We start from the raw sequence: 21245 nt of genomic DNA on the forward strand, positions 1-21245 counted from the left end.
CATTTCAGAGAGGTCACAGCATAGAAGTTCAGAGGGTGGACCTTGTAGATCCCAGGAAGCCACAAATCTACTCATCAAGGATGTAAGGGCAGAGCTGGCCCCAAACTAAAAAAGCAAGATGGCTCTCCCCGAGTTGGTCACCAGGGGCAAAAGGAATCATGGATTTGGGTCCTGAAATAGCCTGGCTACCTGGAGCAAGGCCCTCCCCTCCTGGAAGCTTGGTCTTTTCATTCATAAAATGATTTTGAGATGGAAGGGAGCTAACAAGATAACCTCTGATGTTTCTTGCAGCCTTATCACTCTGGAACCACTACCCTGGTCCCTCAGAGACAGACGAAGGATGCGAGGGGAAGTCTAGGCTCATCTTGGCACTGCTTCCCCCAACTGCCAGGGAAGAGAGGCTTGAGCAGGCACCTGTCGTCTGTCTGTCGTAGCTCCATCAAAGACTAATGTCTGACCTGACCCCAGTGCCCATCCAGGATGGCTGGAGGTGCTGCCCCAAGCACCATCCCCTGAGTGCCCAGGACTTCCCAAGAATGTAAACATGGTCACATAACAAAAGTGAGCAAGGCTGCAGTGCAGCAGGTCCAGAGAAAACACAACTGCACCTCATCAATCAATTTCCATCCCACCACCTTGCCTTGACTGCAGGCTGCCTGGGAACCCCACACTTTTCCTCTATTTCCAGAAGAAGTGGTCTCAGTGGAGTTGTTTCCTAACATAGCACATTTGTTGTAGACAGCTATAGAGAGCAAACATATGCTGTGGGCCATCCACTTAAAGGAAACAGGCATGGGTATTGCTCAGCCTGCTGAGTTCAGCCCTGGCTCATGAACCCAGGTCTGTGCACTGTGTCTGCACTGAAGATCCATGTGCAGAGGGGCCACATCAAAACCCTGGACTCTGAATGCATAGCCAGTGCACACAAAATGACTCTTCCCTACCAATAGCCCTTCCTTACTCTTCCCTATTCCCTGCTCCCTAAATGCCTTCTAGTCTTGGCCGCATTAAATCTGTGATTCTAGGCTGGGTGCGGTGACTCACGCCTATAATCCCAGCACTTTGGGAGGCTGATGTGGGCGGACGACCTGAGGTCAGGAGTTCGAGACCAGCCTGGCCAACATGGTGAAACTCCATCTCTACTAAAAATGCAAAAAATGGTGGCAGGTGTCCATAATCCCAGCTTCTTGGGAGGCTAAGGCAGGAGAAATGCTTGAACCTGGAAGACAGAGGTTGCAGTGAGCCAAGATCGCACCACTGTACTCCAGCCTGGGTGACAAAGCGAGACTCCATCTCAAAGAGTAAAAATAAATAAATCTGCAATTCTAACATCCCCCACTCACTTCGTCTCACCCCAGCCCTCATCCTTGGAGAATCTTCTCTGTTCCTCTGAGAGAGTAAAAATACTAAGGGTGGAGAGGATTGGCCAGAGCCTCAAGGAAGGCCAGACCCCATACTGACCCCTTCCTCATGCACTCCCTCAACAACCTCAAATGTCAGTATCTCCTCTTCATGGAACAGATGAGACAACTGAGGCTCTGAGAGGTGAAGTCCTGTGTCTGGTGTGGGCTGTGTGTTGGCGTGTGCCTTCCCACAAATCCTGTGACCCACCCCACCATTCCATGCTGCCCCAGAAACACGGGGCAATGATTTATTCAGGAATCCCAACAAGCAGAACTTCTTGTAGAACTAACCAGGAGCTTGGTGTCTTCCTCAGACACTCTTAGTCCTCTCGAGCAATTCCCCACCCTGGACTCAGACTCAAGCTTCAGACATTAAGCACCTTTGAAAGGCTGGAAAGTCACAGCCTACTCATATGTCACCAGAAGGCCTGGGCAAAAAGAGGAGGCAGAGAAATAACCCTGGGAATAAAGCAGAGGTTCTGTCCTGCCAGGGCCTGAGAATTAAAAAGTTTCAAATCCTTGTTTTGCTCCTCTAGGAAAAATTAAAGAATTCAGTAGGGGCCTGGAAAACAAAGCTAGCAGGAAGTTGGAGGAACTCACAAACAACTGGGAAGGTGAAGCTACCGAGGATGGGCTGCAGGAGCCAAGAAGTTAGAATCTGCAAGCCTGCGCCGAGTGCTCCAGGCAGCCAACACTAGATGATTTACTGCTGAATCCAGCCCTTCTATGGACCAGCCTCCAAGTCACGTGGACCGTAAGGAATGGTTTGAGACCATCCCAAGAAATATTTAGGCAGTTCAAGAGATGCAGAGACTGTTGCCCATCCCCACGTTTCAAGAACAAACAAGTAAAAGCTAAACCAGGGCCAGGCGCTCTGAGACTCGCTCCCCACCACCCAGGCCTAGCCCAGTGTCCCCTGGACAGGGCTCATGCCCTACTGAGCCCCTGATGCTGAAGTCAGGGAAGAAGGAGCTCGCCTTATTGGCAGGGGTCGTTCCTCACTGTTGGGGCAGTAAACTAAGCCTTGTTGTCATTTATGGCCATTTTGTCACCTTTATCATCGTCATCAGTGGCTTGCAAGAATATCCACAGTGAGTTGAAGTTTACTGTCTCCTTTTATTCTTCTGTCCTCTTTGTCTCTCTCTCTCTGTCTCATAATTAAAAATTCCATTTAACCGTTTTGTGTATTTTGGCAGACACTGTTGGCTTCCTACCCTAAATTCTTCCCTACCTTCTTCCTGGAAAGCCTGGCTTTCCCTCTGGCTTTCTGTCTCAGGTGACTATTCTTCCTCCACATGACCTAAGGAAGGGTAACCCCTTCCCCTCCCCCAAAGGAAACCCTGATGGACTAGGTCACCCTGTAATCCCATTCCCCTTGCCAGTGACTGGGCTGGGAATGGGCATTTGATGCAATTTTGGGCAATGGGCCATGTAAGATTGTGTACTCATGTGTCTCCAAGAGACACAGAAGAACGAGATCAGAGGACTTTTACTGCCTGGAAGTCTTGAAGTCTTATTCTAAAGCAACAGTAATTAAGACAGCATGGCAAAGGCAAGAGGAAAGACAAATAAGTCAATAGCACAGGACAGAGTCCAGAAATAGATCTACACACAGATAACCAATTGACTTTTTTTTGTGTGGGTACATAGTAGGTATATATATTTATGGGGTACATGAGATGTTTTGATACATGCAGGCAATATGTAATAATCACATCATGGAAAATGGAGTATCCATCCCCTCAAGCTTCAAGCATTTATTTTTTGTGTTACAAACAATCCAATTATACTTTTAGTCATTTTTGAATATACAGCTATCATTGACTATAGTCACCCTGTTGTGCTATCAAATACTACAGTCAATTGATTTTTTTTTTTTTTTTGAGATGCACTCTGTTGCCCAGGCTGGAGTGCAGTGGCATGATCGCAGCTCACTGCAACCTCTGCTTCCAGGGTCAAGTGATTCTCCTGCCTCAGCCTCCTGAGTAGCTGGGATTACAGGTGCCTGCCACCATGCCCAACTAATTTTGTATTTTTAGTGGAGACAGGGTTTCACCATGTTGGCCAGGCTGGTCTCAAACTCCTGACCTCAGGTGATCCACCCACCTCAGTCTCCCAAAGTGCTGTGATTACAAGCATGAGCCACTGTGTCTGGCCCGGCCAATTGATTTTTGAGGAAGGTGCCAAGGAGGAAAGGAAAGTCTTTTTCAATGAATGGTGTTGAATATCTGTATGGTAAAACAATGAACCTGGATCCCTGCCTCACACCAGACACAAAGACTAATTGCAGACGATTTACAGGCCTCCATGTAAAAATGAAACTAGAAGGCATCTAGAAAATTAAAAAAAAAAAAAAAAAGACACAAGAAAGAAGAAAGTGGAGTCCCTCTTCTTCCACTTAGTGATGTGATGTCTGCATAGGAGGGGAGGAGCTGTGCAGTCATCTTGGAACCATGTGGACACAGCCCATGGACAGCATGGAAAGAGAAAACAGCTTCAGAGCTGCCCTCCATGTGGCTTTCTTGCTATGTGCAATGATGCATTTTCCTTCATTGTTAAGCTAACTGCATTGCATTCTCCATTACTTGCAGCCAAAAGCATTCCCACTGAGACATGCCTATCCTTTTGTTTTTCCCTCCTATGATGTAGAGTTTTACATAACTATTTATGTTCAGGCAATAAACACAAAACCATGAATGTAGGGAGACCCCCTGAAACTACTGCTACAGAATAAAAGAGGAAATGCTTCTGATTATTGTAAATACAAAATTACATACAGGATTGTGTAAAGACAATGCCAGGTTGGGCTGCCAGAATGAGCCAACAGTGTGTGATGTGTTTCCCCTGCAGAGAGCCTGTGAACGGACGTGCAGTCAGGGAGGTTTCACATCACCAAGATTCCTATCCCAGAAAAGCAGATGTTCATAGCTCTGGGAATGAAATGCGACCCTTGTGGAGAGCCTATAAACGGTTGCATGAGGGGAGCCTGTCCATATGGATAAGATAAGGCTATAAACGCCCTCATCTTGCCACAGCTCTTCTAGGCCTCTTTAAGGTTAAGGCATATTCCCTTCTGGTCTAACCGGTTGTCTAGCTTCATGTCCTGTTTCTATGGATTGTTTGTAACAAGCTTTTGCTGCAACTGTTACTGCTGATTAATATCTTGCTAATCATAGGTTATGGAAAGACTGTGTTTCTGTTTTAAGGCTCTGTTAGAAATTACTGATGCACACACTATATTGTAAATTCTTATCTCTGTATACTGGACTTCTGCATATAGATGTTATGTTAAAGAATTACTTCATCCCCATGTGACCATCTCACCTCATAATCAAATGACCCTAAATCCCTCACTAACCTACCCCCATCCTCACTAAACTTAATAATAAATGCTGGTATATCCAGTGCATTGGCAGCACTGCGGGACCAGAAGGCAGTGACCCCCTGGACCCAGCTTTCACTATCTTGTGTGTGTCTATTATTTCTCGACCTGCCGATCCACCTGGGAACAAAGAAAGAGTGCCGTTGCATTGTGGGCTGCTGACCAGATCCCACAATACATGAACATTGACCTTCATGTGGAATTTAAAGATTGCTAAACTTTTTTCTGTACCTAGATTTCTCCTGTGTTGACTTTGCAATCCAACCCCTGGGGCAGGTGCTGAGGCACCCTGAGGAAAGGGCTGTGATTGTGCAGTGCCAAAAGTGACCCACAAGGCAAAGTGTCTCCAAAGGACAGAGACCACAATTGACTCATTCTCATTCATACCCTTGAACCCAAGTACAGCATCCAGAACACAGCAGGAGCTCAATAAGTAAGTGCTGTACGAATGGATGGATAGCACAAGAAAATTCCAAGCCCTTTCATTCATTGTATTATAAGCTCGCAAGCTTGAGCAGTACAATTAAAATACATAAACAGTATCTTAGTTTCTTTAATGACTCTCCTTAATTTACACTCTCTATTTAAGTTCTCCAGGTGTTTGAAGAATGTTATCAGAATCGGACAGTCACTGTGTTGGGGACAGGGCCATTAAAGCTGGTATTTCTTCTCCCTCCCTCCCTTCCTTCCTTTCTCTCTCTCTTTCTCTCTCTCTCTCTTTCTTTTTTTTTTTTCGAGACAGGGTCTTGTTCTGTCCCCAGGGTGGAGTGCAGTTGCATGATCATGGCTCACTGCAGCTGCAACCTCAACCTCCTAGGCTTAAGCGATCCTCCTGCCTCAGCCTCCTAAGTAGCTGGGACACACCACCATGCCTAGCTTTTTTTTTTTTTTTTTTTTTTTTTTTTTTGGAGACAGGGTCTGTATTAGTCCATTCTCACACTGCTAATAAAGCTATACCCAAGACTGGGTGATTTATAAAGGAAATAAATTTAATGGATGCACAGTTCCACATGGCTGGGGAAGCCTCAAAATCATGATGGAAGGCAAAGGAGAAGCAAAGGTACGTCTTACATGGTGGAAGGAAAGAGAGCTTGGTGCAGGGGAACTCCCATTTATAAAACCATGAGATCTTGGCCAGGTGCCGTGGCTCACGCCTGTATTCCCAACACTTTGGGACGCTGAGGTGGGCAGATCACCTGAGGTCGGGAGTTCAAGACCAACCTGGCCAACATGGTGAAATCCCATCTCTATTAAAAATACAAAAATTAGCCAGGCATGGTGGCAAATGCCTGTAATCCCATCTACTCAAGAGGCTGAGGCAGGAGAATCACTTGAACCCGGGAGGCAGAGGTTGCGGTGAGCTAAGATGGCACCACTGCACTTCAGCCTGGATGACAGAGCGAAACACTGTCTTAAAAATAAGTAAATAGATAAATAAGTAAATAAACCATCCGATCTCATGAGACTTATTCACTACCATGTGAACAGTATGGGGTAAACCACCCCTATGATTCAATTACCTCCCACTGGGACCCTCCCACAATATGTGGGAATTATGGGAGCTACAATTCACAATGAGATTTGGGTGGGGACACAGTCAAACCATATCAGGGTCTCACTATGTTGCCCAGGCTTTTCTTGTACTCCTGGGCTCAAGCATCCTCCTGCCTTTGCCTCCCAAAGTGCTGGGATTACAGACGTGAGCCACCGTGCCTGGCCAAAGCAGGCATTTCTATACAGCCTGACCTGCTCCCAAATCAAGACCCCTCCTGTCACAGCCATGGTCCCCCTCCACCTACATTTCCATCATTAGCACCATTTCCTCTTTGCTAACCAGCAAAAATGGAGAGATTTGCCCCAGAAGCCCCTGTGATACTGCACTGGGATCAGACAAGACATCCCTTCCCTTTTCCCATCAGCACATTAGCTTGGACTGTTCAACAGATAAGCTCTTGTCAACCAGAAGATTCTGAAAGCTGTCTTCAAGGGAGTAGAAGGGAAGCATGACAGCCAAGAAAAATCATTTCAAAGCACTTAAAGATGCCAGGTCAAGAGAGAGGGCAGTGGAAATGAAAGATGGTGTAGTCGCTGCGCAAAACAGTTTGGCGGTTCATCAAAAAAATTAATCGTGGAATTATTATATGACCCAGCAATTCCACCACTAGGTATATAGCCAAAAGCATCGAAAACAGGTGTTCAAACAAAAATGTGTACAACAGTGTTCATAGCAACACTATTCACGACAGCCAAAAGGCGGAAACAACCCAAATGTCCATTAATGAACAAAGGGATAAACAAAATGTAGTAGTAATCATACAACAGAATATGATTCAGCAATAAAAAGAAATGATGTACTGATCCCTGCTACAACATGGGTGAACCTTCAAAACATTATGCTAAATAAAATAAGCTGGATGTAAAAGGCCACATATTTTGTGATTCCATTTATATAGAATCATATAAATAGAATCTGGAAGAACCGAGAATAGGCAATTCCACAAAGACAGAAAACAGTTTGGTGGTTGCTAGGGGATGGGGATAGGAGAGATAAGGAGTGACTGCTAAATGGGTACAGGGTTTCTCCTTGGGGTGATGAAATATTCTGGAACTAGATAGTGGTAATGGCCACAAGACATCATGAATGTACTCAATGCTGCTGAATTGTACACTTTAAAATAATTACAATGATGAATTTTATGTTATGTGTATTTCTTTTTTTTTTTTTTTGAGACAGGGTCTCACTCTGTCACCCAGGCTGGAGTGCAGTGGCACGATCATGGTTCACTGCAGGCTCAAACTCCTGGGCTCAAGTGATCCTCCCTCTTCAACCTCCTGAGTAGCTGGGACTACAGGCATGCACCACCATGCTCAGCTAATTGTTTTGTTTTGTTTTTATGAGACAGAGTTTCAGCCTGTCGCCCAGGCTGGAGAGCAGTGGCACAATCACAGCTTACAGCAGCCTCCATTTCCCAGGCTCAAGTGATTCTCTTGCCTCAGCCTCCCGAGTAGCTGGGACTACAGGCATGCACCATCATGCCCAGCTAATTTTTGTATTTTTAGTAGAGATGGGGTTTCACCATGTTGGCCAGGCTGGTCTTGGACTCCTGACCTCAAATGATCCATCCGCCTCAGCCTCCCAAAGTGCTGGGATGACAGGCATGAGCCACTGCGCCCAGCCTCAGCTAATTAAAAAAAAAAAAATTGTAGAGAGGGGATCTCACTATATTGCCCAGGCTGGTCTTGAACTCCCGGTCTCAAACTATCCTCCTGCCTCAGCCTCCCAAAGTGCTGGGATGACAGGCATGAGCCACTGCGCCCAGCCTCAGCTAACTAAAAAAAAAAATTGTAGAGAGGGGATCTCACTATATTGACCAGGCTGGTCTTGAACTCCTGGTCTCAAACTATCCTCCTGCCTCAGCCTCCCAAAGCACTGGGATTACAATTATCACATTAAAAAAAAACAGTATGGCTGCCTGGGAAGGGTGGCTAGAAAACCAGAGTAAGGGGATCTCAAATGACCAGGGGACCCGGGGAGGCCGGCTGGGGCCACCCTCTGCATCTAAGTGAGGCTGAGCCCAGCCTCTGCAGTGGGAGTGATAGATTCCGAGCCCAGGCCAGAGTTCTCTTACCTCCTTGGACCCCTCCCCACTCGTCTCCTTTAAGTACCTGTCAATTCAATTTAGGTTTGTGAAGTCTCCACTAAGGAATCCACAGTGTCACCAAGATGATGTCAATCAAGTAAAAAGATCAATCCTAACTATTGGGCCATGACAGTTGACCTTTGATGAAAGCAGAGAATTGCAAAAGGAATTAGATTAAAGATGTTTAATTAATGGTGCCTGGAGCTGCTTCCCAAGAAACGCCATTTGGAAAATCTGAAGGAAAGAAATGTTCCCAGCCCAGACAGCGAGCCATGACCTTCTTAGCCTGAAGAGGAGCTGCTTGCCAAGGGCCAAGATTTATGGGGTGGACTCCGTTAGCAAAGGAGATGTAATCACATCTCTCTTGACATTTAGTAGAAACAGGCCTACATCCCGGGAACAAAAGCATCAAAAACAAAGTGGTTAGTGGCTGCTGCACAGACACATACAACATATACATTTGTCTTGAGTTTGAGCTACCCAAACATCGAGTTTGGGAATGCCCCTGCTTATGAGGCTTAGTGGAATAACTTGCCTGCTACTGCAGATGCTAAGATGCCAGTTACTCGCTTTCCCATCCTCTCCCGCAGCTGAGGCAGGGGCTTGTCATAATCTCTGCCCACCAGATACACTCCAGCTGGCCTTTGGGTTTGGAACCAGAGACACAAAGAAGCTGATGGCCCCTTAGTGGCAGTAGAAGCAGAAGTTCCTGGCGTGGTAGGGGCAGTTGAGCGAGCGACAGCCTCTATTCATCAGACTAGGACTCCGATGCCTTCAAGGGCTTGTTTCTGCCTCGGTGGCGCCAAGCAGAATTCTGTAGCTCACCTGTGAGCACTTGATAGTGCTGCTTAAATCAGCAGAAGCTGGCTTCTATTGCCTGCAATTAAGAACACAGTTCCCAGGTGCAGTCGCTCAAGCCTGCAATCTCAGCACTTTCGGAGGTGGAGGCGGGCGGATCACCTGAGCCCAGGAATTTGAGACCAGTTTGGAGAGCATGGCAAAACCCCATTCCTACAAAAAATACAAAAAGCGGTCGCCTGTAGTCCCAACTGACTCAGGGGCTAAGATGGGAGCATTGCCTGAGCCTGGGATGTCGAGGTTGCAGTGAGTTAGGTTGCAAAGAGTTAAGACTGCACTGCAGCCTGGGTGACAAAACAAGACACTCTCTAAAAAAAAAAAAAAAAAAAAAAAAAAAAAAAAAAAAAAGCAGCTCATCCCTTCTAGTAGTGGCGTCCAACAAACCCCTGCCAGAGTAGTCATGTGACTCAACCTTAACCAATCATAATGTCTCATCCCTCCAGTTACAGTGACTGGCCCAAAGTTGGGCATGTGACCCACACAGAGCCAATCAACATCTTTCCCTGGGATGTTTCTACTGTGGAAGAATCCCTTTCCCTCTGGGGTCGTGGAACTCAAAGACTATAAAACAGGGAAAGGGGGTGGGGTGGGGCACGGGGGCCAGCAGCCGTGTTCCCCACCCTCAGGGAGGAGGTCATCTGCAGTAGGAGAGAGTGAAGCCAACAGGGACAAGAAGGCAGAGAGAGGAAGAGAAGCCGGGTATCCTTTGAGTCCCGGGTCCCACCATACTTTCTGTGGTGTGGTTATGCAAATCTGTAAGTTCCTTTTTTTTTTTTTTTTTTGAGACAAGGGCTCCCTCTGTCACCACCCAGGCTGGAGTACAGTGGTGCAGTCAAGGCTCACTGCAGGCCAGGCACGGTGGCTCACGTCTGTAATCCCAGCACTTTGGGAGGCCAAGGCAGGCAGATCACTTGAGGTCAGGAGTTCAAGACCAACCTGGACAACATGGAGAAACCCCGTCTCTACTAAAAATACAAAAAATTAACCGGCCGTGGTGGTGGGCATCTGTAATCCCAGCTACTCAGGAGGCTGAAGCAGGAAAATCACTTGAACCCAGGAGGCAGAGGTTGCAGTGAGCCAAGATCGTGCCATTGCATTCCAGTCTGGACAACAGAGCAAGACACCATCTCAAAAAAAAAAAAAGGTTCACTGCAGCCTTGAACTCCTGGGCTCAAGCAATTCTCCCACCTTGGCCTCCTGAGTACCTGGGACCACATACACACCACCACGCCCAGCTAATTTTTTTTAATTTTTGTAGAGTGGGTGGGGGGTAGTCTCACTATGTTGCCCACGCTGGTCTCGAACTCCTGAACTCAAGTGATCCACCTGCCTCAATCTCCCAAAGTGCTGGAATTACAGGCGTAAGCCACTGCACTTGGCCCTATAAATTCCCTTTTCTTGCTTAGTCTCATTTGGATTGGATTTTTGCCATTTGTAACAAAAGTCCTAAGTAATGGAGGTGGAGAAATGTTGCTTTATTCAGGACATGGCCTCATGGGCCTTTCTCTTGGGATGACAACTGACTTACAGTTAAACGAAACAAAGTCCCTGTGAACAAAAACATCTTTGGCAGAGCAGAGGCCAACATCAGTCAGCCAGCAAACATTAACTGAACATCTTCCTTAGTCGAGGGCCTGGTCTAAGCATTTGCACCATATGAAAACTAATCTGGCATCCAGCAAGCATTCAGTAATTGCTGGGCACAACAAGCTATGATTAGCATTGGTGCTAATCGTTTGTTTCTGTTTATAGGTCAGGCACGAGGGGATGGAAAGGGTGGGTTCAGGATTTGGGATGGGTTTTGGCCCCGTTTTTTCCAAACATCTTTAAAGCCCCACCCTAAGTGGTTCCTTCTAGCTCTGTGGACTTCAAGAAGGGAAAGATATATTTTTGTGTTTTTTTTTGTTTTGAGACAGAGTTTCGCTCTTGTCACCCAGGCTAGAGTTCAATGGTGCCATCTCAGCTCACTGCAACCTCCGCCTCCCAGGTTCAAGTGATTCTCCTGCCTCAGCCTCCCAGTAGCTGGGATTACATGCGCCCACCATCACACCCAGCTAATTTTTGTATTTTTAGTAGAGACAGGGGTTCACCATGTTGGCCAGGCTGGTCTCGAACTCCTGACCTCAGGTGATCCACCTGCCTCAGCCTCCCAAAGTGCTGGGATCACAGCCATGAGCCACCGCGCCTGGCCATATTTTCTGATGTAACCAGAAAAGTGCGCTCACTGAGGGAGTTGGTGACCTGCTCTTGGAGAAAGCAATCCATTTTAAATACAGTGCTTTAATCATTAAAGAGTTCCCTGAATTCCAGCTTGTAACATTCTTGCCAAATCTCCCCTCCTGGCTTGGGGAGCTCAAATCTGTACCTTCTGGGCCTGGAATGAGAGAAAGACTAACCCCCCGCCCCCTGACCCCCACCCAAAGCTTCTGCAGGATGTTCTTCAAATTAACACATTGAGCATGATGGCTTGGCCTCCATCTGACCTTCAGGCCTCACTCAGTGAGGCATAATAGCCAAAAGAAACACAAGTGAGAATCAAAGGCATCAGAGTCAAGTAGTTCCCTATTGAAGACTCTTGGAGTCTTAGCAAAGGCAGAATCACACCTCAAAAGCACCCGCTTAACCTCCCAAAAGCCCCTTTCAACACGTCTCCCTGCAATGTCTGTCATCCTTACAGCTGCTCCTCTAAATTCTCTTCTCTTGCTTCAGCTCTCCTCTCCCTTCCAAATCTGTGATTTTTCCCAACCAGTTGCGGTGGCTCCTACCTGTAATCCTAGCACTTTGGGAGGCTGAGGTGGGAGGATCACGTGAGGCCAGGAGTTTAAAACCACCCTGAACAACATAGTGAGACCCTGTTTCTACAAAAAAATTTAAAAATCATCTAGGCGTAGTGATGTGCACCTGTGGTCCCAGCTACTTGGGAGGCTAAGGTGGGAGGATTGCTTAAGTCCGGGAGTTCAAGGTTATGGTGAGCCATGATCACACCATTGCATTCCAGCCTGGGTGACAGAGCAAGATCCTGTCTCTAAAAAAATAAATAAATAAAATATAATTGTCTCCTTCTAATAGTAATGAGCTCTTTTTAAAATGCAAATAAATTTAGCCCTTTTAGACTTGCCCCAACTTCTCCACCCATTACCCTCCTTCAGCCCACCAAGCTTCAAAGAAAACAACAAAACGTTCATTAGGAGATCAGGAGGAAAAGGCAATGATTACCCAGACTGCACCCAGCCCTCATCAAAAAACAAAGCAGGCTGGGCGCGGTGGCTCACGCCTGTAATCCCAACACTTTGGGAGGCTGAGGCGGGTGGATCACCTGAGGTCAGGGGTTTGAGACCAGCCTGGCCAACATAGTGAAACTCCATCTCTACTAAAAACACAAAAATTCGCTGGGTGTAGTGGTGTGCACCTGTACTTGCAGCTACTCGGGAGGCTGAGGCAGGATAATCACTTGAACCTGGGAGACGGCAGTTGTAGTGAGCCAAGATGGCATCACTGCACTCTAGCCTGGCTGACAGAGTGAGACTCCACCTCAAAGAAAAAAAAAAAAATCAACAACAACAGAAAAACAAAGCATACGTGTGTTTGGATATACATAGGTGACGCCTGAAACTCAAGCATTGGAGCAAGAAGACTGACAAGATTGAAACCAATGTGTGTCTCTCTCCCAAGATGGTGCAATTAATGACCCCAGTGTTGCTATGAAGACCCGGCACCATGCTCTGACTCAGACTGCTGGGTGACCAAATCATCTTGTCCTTCAGAAGTAGCATTTTGTCCTCTACTTGACCAATTTCTGCATATGGTGGCTTAACTTCTCTCAGTCATTGATAAAACTAGTAGATAGAAAATCAGCAAGGATGCAGAATGACCATACCACCAACCACCTGTTTCTCATTGACATTTAGAGAATACTCCACCCAACAATGTCAGAATACACATTCTTTTTTATTGCAACTGGAACAGTCACCAAGATAGAACAAATCCTGGGTCATAACAAACCTTAAGAAATTCAAAATAATTAAGATGTATAAAGTATGTTCTTCTACTATAGTGGAATTAGACTAGAAATCAATAAGGAAAATAAAATACAATACCAAAATATTCAGGATGCAGGTAAGGCAGGGTTTGGGGAAAATTCATAGCATTAAATGCTCGCATTAGAAAAGAAGAAGCCTCAAATCAATCTAACCTTCTACTTTAATAAACTAAAGAAACAAAAACTATAAACCCGAAGGAAGGAAATAAAGAGATGAAATCAATAATGTGGAAATTAGAAAAAAATCAATGAAACCAAAAGCTGATTCTTTGAAAAGATCATTAAAATTGATAAACTTCCAGAAAGACTGACAGAGAAAAAGAGAAAATTTATCAATACCAGGAATGAAAGAAGGCATAAAACTACAGGCCCCGCAGACACTAAAAGGACAATAAGGGAATAGTCTGAACAACTGTGAACATACACCCAACAGGTTAGATGAAATGGACGAATTCCTCCAAAACTACAAAGTACCAAAACTCTCCCAAGATGAAATAGATCATCTGAATTATACTGTAACTACTAAAGAAATTGGATTTGTGGCCAGGCACAATGGCTCATACCTGTAATCTTAGCACTTTGGGAGGCCAAGGTGGTTAGATTGAGGTCAGGAATTTGAGACCAGCCTTGGCAATGTGGTGAAACCCTGTCTCTACAAAAAATACAAAAAAATTAACTGGGTGTGGTGGCATGCACCTGTAGTCCCAGCTACTCAGGAGGCTGAAGTGGGAGGATCACCTGAGCCCAGGGAGATTGAGGATGCAGTGAGCCATGACGGTGCCACTGTATTCCAGCTTGAGCAACAGGGTGAGACCTGTCTCAAAAAAGAAAGAAGGGGAAGGGGAAGGGAAGAGGAAGGGAGGTAGGGAAGGAGGGAAGAAGGGAGGGAGGGAAGAAGGGAGGAGGGAGAGAGAAAAGAAATTGGATCTGTAAAACTTTTTTAAAAGGAAGGTTTCATGCCAAGATGGATCATTGCTAAATTCTACCAAATGTTTAAAGAAAAAAAAAATCAATTCTACTCAATAAAGGAGAAGAGAACACTTTCTAACTCATTTTGACACCAAAACTAAAGACCTATAATAAGCAAAAACTACAAACCAATATTTCAGATGAACATAGATGCAAAAATCCTCAACAAAATCTTAGAAAATAAAAATCAAATTCAGAAACACATAAAAAGAATACTACCCAAGACTATGTAGGGCTTTTCCCAGGAAGGAAAGAGTAGCTCAATTTTCAAAAACAATCAATGTGTAATTCACCATCTGAATAGCCTGAAGAAGAAAACCATACAATCATATCAATTGATTCAGAGAAAGCATTTTACAAAATTCAATATCCATTCATGAAAAAACTCTCAGCAAATAAGAAAGAAATGGAATCTACTTAATTTGATAAATGGCATCTTAAAAAACAAACAAAAAAAAACTACAGCTAACATCATACCTGCTGGTGGGAGAACACTTTCCCCCAAAATTGGGAACAAGACAAGGATGGCTACGCTCCTCACTCCTATTTAACATTATGTAGGATGTTCTAGTCAGCTCAGTAAGGCAAGAAAAATAAAAGGCATATAGATTGAAAAGGAAGAAATAAAACCTTTCGTGTTTTCTGGTGAACGATTATCAGAATAGAAAATTCCAATGAATTTACCCCTCAAAAAGCTCACAATAAGTGAGTTTAGCAAGTGGCAGGATCAAGGTCAACATGCAAAAATTAATCTTACTTCTATACACTAGTAAGGAACCATTGGAAATCCAAAAATGGTAAACATAATTATTAATTATATTAATAATATAATTTATTATAATGTATAATTTACAATAGCTCCCAAAATAAAATAGTAGGTATAAATCTGACAAACTATATACTGGATTCGTGTGCTGAAAACTAATACAAATGCTGATGAAAGCGAGGAAAGAAACCTAAAGAAAGGGAAATACATACTTGTGTATGGATTGGAAGGCTAAGCACAGTAATTGATCTGTAGACTTAATACAATTCCAATGAAATTTTCAGCAGGTTTTTTTAGAGATATAAATGAACTGATTCTGAAATTTATACTGAAATGGCAAAAGAACTAAAATATCCAAGACAATTTAGAAAAGTAAAACAAAAGTGAAAGAAATTTCACCACTGAATTATAAGACTTACCATACAGCAGCAGTTATTAAGACAGTGTGATATTGGCAAAGGGATACATAGATCAATGAAACAGAATTGGAAGTGCAGAAATAGACCACACAATTATGGCCAATTGATTTTTTTTTTTTTTTAGACGGATTCTCACTCTGTCTCCAGGCTGGAGTGCAGTGGTGCGATCTTGGCTCACGGCAACCTCTGCCTCCCAGGTTCAAAGCGATTCTCCTGCCTCAGCGTCCCGAGTACAGACGTACACCACCACACCCAGCTAATTTTTTGTATTTTTTAGTAGAAACGGGGTTTCATCATGTTGGCCAGGCTGGTCTCTAACTCCTGACCTCAGGTAATCCATCCGCCTCGGCCTCCCAAAGTGCTGGGATTACAGGCGTGAGCCACCGCGCCCAGCCTGGCCAACTGATTTTTGATAAAGGTGCAAAGGTAATTCTATGGAGACAGGATAATCTTTCCCACATATGGCCTTAGAACAACTGAATGTCTGTATGCAAAAGAAAAAACAAATAATAATAAACAAAAAATGAACCTTGACCTAAACCCCACACCTTATACAAAAATTAATTCAAAATAAGTCATAGATCAAAATATAAAAAACATAAAACTCTCAAACTTTTTTTTTCTTTGAGACAGAGTTTCATTCTGTCGCCCAGGCTGGAGTGCAGTGGCGTGATCTCGGCTCACTGCAAGCTCCGCCTCCCACATTCACACCATTCTCCTGCCTCAGCCTCCTGAGTAGCTGGGAGCACAGGCGCCCACCACCACGCCTGGCTAATTTTTTGTATTTTTAGTAGAGACGGGATTTCACCATGTTAGCCAGGATAGTCTCAATCTCCTGACCTCGTGATCCGCCCGCCTCAGCCTCCCAAAGTGCTGGGATTACAGGTGTGAGCCACCGCACCTGGCCAAAACTCTCAAACTTTTAGAAGAAACATCGGAGAACAAATATTCACCACCTGAGGATAGGCAAAGAGTTCTTACACATTACACCAAAAGCACAGTCTATGACAGGAAAACTTGAGAAGTTGAATTCATCAAAATTCATAATGTGGCCAGGCATGGTGACTCATGCCTTTAATCCCAGCACTTTGGGAGGCAGAGGCAGGCGGATCACCTTAGGTCAGGAGTTTGAGACCAACCTGACCAATATGGTGAAACCCTGTCTTCTACTAAAAGTACACATTTAGCCGGGCATGTAATCCCAGCTACTCGGGAGGCTGAGGCGAGAGAGAAATCGCTTGAACGTGGGAGGTGGACGTTGCAGTGAGCCAAGATCATGCCATGGCACTCCAGCCTGGGCAACAAGAGCAAAACTCCGTCTCAAAAAAAAAAAAAAAAAAGGAAAGAAAGAAAAAAGAAATTTATTTCTCACAGTTCTGGAGACTGGGAAGTTCAACATCAAGGTGCCAGCATCTTTTAAGAGCCTTCATGGTGTGTCATCCCATGGCAGAAGGTGGAAGGGCAAGTAAGTGTGAGAAAGAAATAACCCAGTCCCACTCCTCAAAGCCTGCCTTTTTAAAATTTTTTTGAGACAGGATCTCACTCTGTCACCCAGGCTGCACTGCAGTGGTTCGATCTTGGTTCACTGCAACCTCTGCCGCTCAGGTTCAAGTCATTCTCCCACCTCAGCCTCCTGAGTAGCTGGGATTACAGGCATGTGCCACCACACCTGGCTAATTTTTGTATTTTTTGGTAGAGACAGGGTTTCGCCATGTTGGTCAGGCTGGTCTCCAACTCCTGACTTCAAGTGATCTGTCTGCCTCAGCCTCCCAGAGTGCTGGGATTACAGGTGTGAGCCACCGTACCCAACCAAAGCCTGCTTAAAAGGCATTAACCCACTCATGAGGGCAGAACCATCATGGCCTAATCACTTCCTAAGGGCATCAGCTCATAATACTGTTACCATGGCAATTATATTTCAACAGGTGTTTTGGAAGGAATGTTCACGGAAGTAGCACCCGAGCTTCGTCGGAATAAAAAGGCTTTTTCTTCTGTGTTTTTGGTATGGATCTGTTAAACATTTCAAGCTCATTCCACTGGATATAATTTAATCTTGTTCTTCATAGTTGAAGAGCACTCATAGCATTAAGGTGCAAAGTATATTATTTTTTATAATTATCAACTTAATACACACACACACGCACATACACACACACACAGGATTAGGGAACAGGCCAGGTGTGATGGCATGTGACTGTAGTCTCAGCTACCTGGGAGACTGATATGGGAGGATCACCTAAGGCCAGGAGTTGGAGACTGCAGTGAGCTATGATCACACCACTGTACTCCAGCCTGGAAAAGAGAATAAGACCCAGTTTCAAAAGGAAGGGAGGGAGGAAGGGAGGGAGGGAAGGAAAGAAAAGAAAGAAAGAAAGAAAGAAAGAAAGAAAGAAAGAAAGAAAGAAAGAAAGAAAGAGAGAGAGAGAGAGAGAGAGAGAGAGAAAGAAAGAAAGAAAGAAAGAAAGAAAGAAAGAGAGAGAGAAAGAGAGAAAGAAAGAAAAAGAAAGAAAGAAAGAAGAAAGAAAGAAAGAAAGAAAGAAAGAGAAAGAAAGAAAAAGAAAGAAAGAAAGAAAGAAAGAAAGAAAGAAAGAAAGAAAGAAAGAAAGAAAGAAAGAAAGAAAGAAAGAAAGAAAGAAAGAAAGATTAGGGAAAAGAAGCTGCTCAGAGTTACCAGCTGGTGCTTCCACTGGGTCTGAGCCTGGTCTTGTTGACTGAGAGGCCAGGACATGGCACTGGTGACGTGCTACCCCTATGGACAGCAGGGACAGGGGCTCTGGGAGTGGCTATGTGTCCTCCAAGCTGGTGCTCCCTGGCGAGGCTGCGCCTACTTGTAAGGAAATAGAGGAACACATTGAAAAACCTTTCATTTCACTTGATCATTTTATCATCCTATCATCCTTCTCTGTCACCTGCATCTTTCTAACCTCTCAGTTTTCCTCTGGCACTGAGCAAAAGCTTAGCCCACTTTGTGCTGGGGTTTGAGCTGGGGAATTTCCAAGCAGTGATTCTAGTGACAGTGATTGCAAACAGTAGGGCTCTATTCGATGTAAACTCATCACAGGCCCTGGGGCTCCAGTTTTCCTGTTTATCTAGCTATATGGGTCCTCATGGCTCCAGAAAAGGCAGCGGCAAGGGCCAGGCCAATTCTTTTCTTTTTTTTTGAGATGAAGTCTTGCTCTGTCACCCAGACTAGAGTACAGTGGTGCGATCTCAGCTCACTGCAACCTCCGCCTCCCAGGTTTAAGCGATTTCTGGCTAAATTTTGTATTTTTAGTAGAGACAGGGTTTCACCATATTGGCCAGGCTGGTCTCAAACTCCCGACCTCAAGTGATCCACGCGCCTCGGCCTCCCAAGGGAGGAATTACAGGCGTGCACCGCTGTGCCTGGGCCGGGTGCCCCAGAGATAGCTCCCTGGGCGGTTGTGGGGGACCCCTGGGGGTTGGTGGGGCAGAGGCCATGTTGGCAGTGGGGAGCCTCCCTTGGCTATAGACTAGTTCATGACAGGCTCCTGGCTCAAGGTATTTTCCTCTCCAAAATTTTGGACTTGGACCCAGAGCTTGAGTGCAGCCTTACCGATGGCCCAAGTGGCAAGAAATAAAAGCTGATAGCCAAACTGATGGACCAAAATGAAGGGGCAACAACTTTGGGGTGGAGAGAATTGGATAATATCAATGACATTCACTGCTTTCACGTAGGAAAGGCCCTCAGACAGATCATCTGAGCATCACACAGATGCTCCCAGCAGCCCTATGGGAAACGTCCTTCTATTACCCCCACTTTAAAGAGGAGGAAACTGAGGCTCAGAGAAGTTCAGATTCAGTCTAACTCCAAACCCAACTGCTGGGGGGGATGCAGCCAGCACTGGAACCCAGAGAAGGAGCCTTAACTGCCAGTCATGCTGGATGAGATGAGAAACTTTGGGAGAAGAGGGACCTTCGCCCCAAATTTAATTTACAGCCAGATGGGTATGGCAACCACAGTAGCTTCAAGACATTTGAAAACCAGCCAGGAGCACCAAACAGAGCCAGCTTTCTCTGGCCCCACCTGCCCATCCTATCCTAGGCCTCCCCAGGTCCCCCACTGGCCAATCAGATTCCCTCTTATGGGGGAAAGCTCTTCTCCATCCCTGTAGAAAGACTGGTTAGGAGGGTGAGGATGGGGACGAGGCCTCGTGGGTCTCAGGGCTCACGGGAGTGGCCGGCTCATCACCTTCCTTTACTTCTGGGAGAGCCCTGGGCAGCGAGAGGCCAGAAGTCAGCCAAGGACACCTGCTGCCCTGCGGCCACCGGGGCTGGGTGGTTCCGAGGAGTCACGGATCTGACTTGTGCTTGCACCAGGAAGGTGGCTTCTCCTCATACGAGGGCTCAGCCCTGTGGCCTCGTGGAAAATTTCAGATTCTGGGAAGTGCTGGTTCTAGGTGACCCAAGGGAGAGGACATCAGGCCAAAGGTGATGCGTCACAGTGTTGGTCACAGTTTGGGGTCCAGTTGGCCTCAAATCCCCTCTCCGCCTTTTTTTTTTTTTTTTTTTTTTTGAGACAGAGTCTTGTTCTGTCGCCCAGGCTGGAGTGCAGTGGCATGATCGCAGCTCACTGCAACCTCCGCCTCCCACGTTCAAGCAATTCCCTGCCTCAATCTCCTGAGTAGCTGGGATTACAGGCACCTGCCACCATGCCCAGCTAATTTTTGTATTTTTAGTAGAGATAGGGTTTCACCATGTAGGCCAGGCTGGTCTTGAACTCCTGACCTCAGGATCCACCCGCCTCAGCCTCCCAAAGTGCTGGGATTACAGGCATAAGCCACCGTGCCTGGCCCCCTCTCTGCCATTTATCAGCTGTGTGACCCCAGGCAAGTCACTGAGCCTCTCTGAGGCTGTTTCCTCATCTGGAACTGGGGGCAACTGTAGCTACCTCATAGGGCGTAAGAGGAACAGCACAGGGGAGCGGTGGTGGCAGAGCCAGGGGCCAGGAGGGGCTGAGAGCCGGCCGTGAGCATGGCAGTGACCACAGCGGTGGCAGCAGCAGCGCGCAAACCATGGGTCCGGGTACAATCTGCCAGGTAACGCCGTGCACAGGGAGTCCCACGGGTGCCCCCCCCACTGCAGCTCCGGGTGTGCCCAGGGTGAGGGGTGCCTGAGACCCTGCCTACCCACACTTGCCCTCTCCATTCCTGTGCCCTGGGGACCTCTGCCTGGGGCACACCGCATCCTGCCCCCAGACTCAGCACCCCCAGCCTTTGCCCACAGTCCATACCTGAGTAGCCACCCCCCTGGGAATGGGGGGGCACTCTCGGGATCCAGTGCCCCCAGTGCCTGGCAGGCTGTGGAAGGGACCTCCTTCCTGGGCCCAGACCCCTGCCCCTGCCTCAGTCTCACTGCCTCCCTCAACCCACCTCCGAGCCGCTTCTCCCTCCAGACACGGGGCCCCCAGCTGAGGGATCTCAGTGGGGCATGCGCCTTCCCCTGCAGACCTCGCCTCCCCACGCGACAGGCATCTGGGAGGGACCAGGGCAATAAGCCGCTGCCGGATCTGAACTGAACAGAAGCAGTCTCCCCAAACTCCCTGTGTCTGACCAAAGACAATGTCGTCGGAGCCTGGAAGACCCTCACGGACAGTCAGACTGGAGTAGCCCCTTCACCCTGGGCCTCAGCGACCTCTTCTGCAAAATGTGGGATGATAATACCAGCACCGGCCTCAAGGGGCGCTGCTGCAAGGATTAAATGCGATAATGCGGGTGAACCCTACACACTGCAAGCACTCCGCTTCCGTT

Source organism: Macaca mulatta, chromosome 15, assembly GCF_049350105.2.
Source record: "Macaca mulatta isolate MMU2019108-1 chromosome 15, T2T-MMU8v2.0, whole genome shotgun sequence".
NCBI lineage: Eukaryota > Metazoa > Chordata > Mammalia > Primates > Cercopithecidae > Macaca > Macaca mulatta.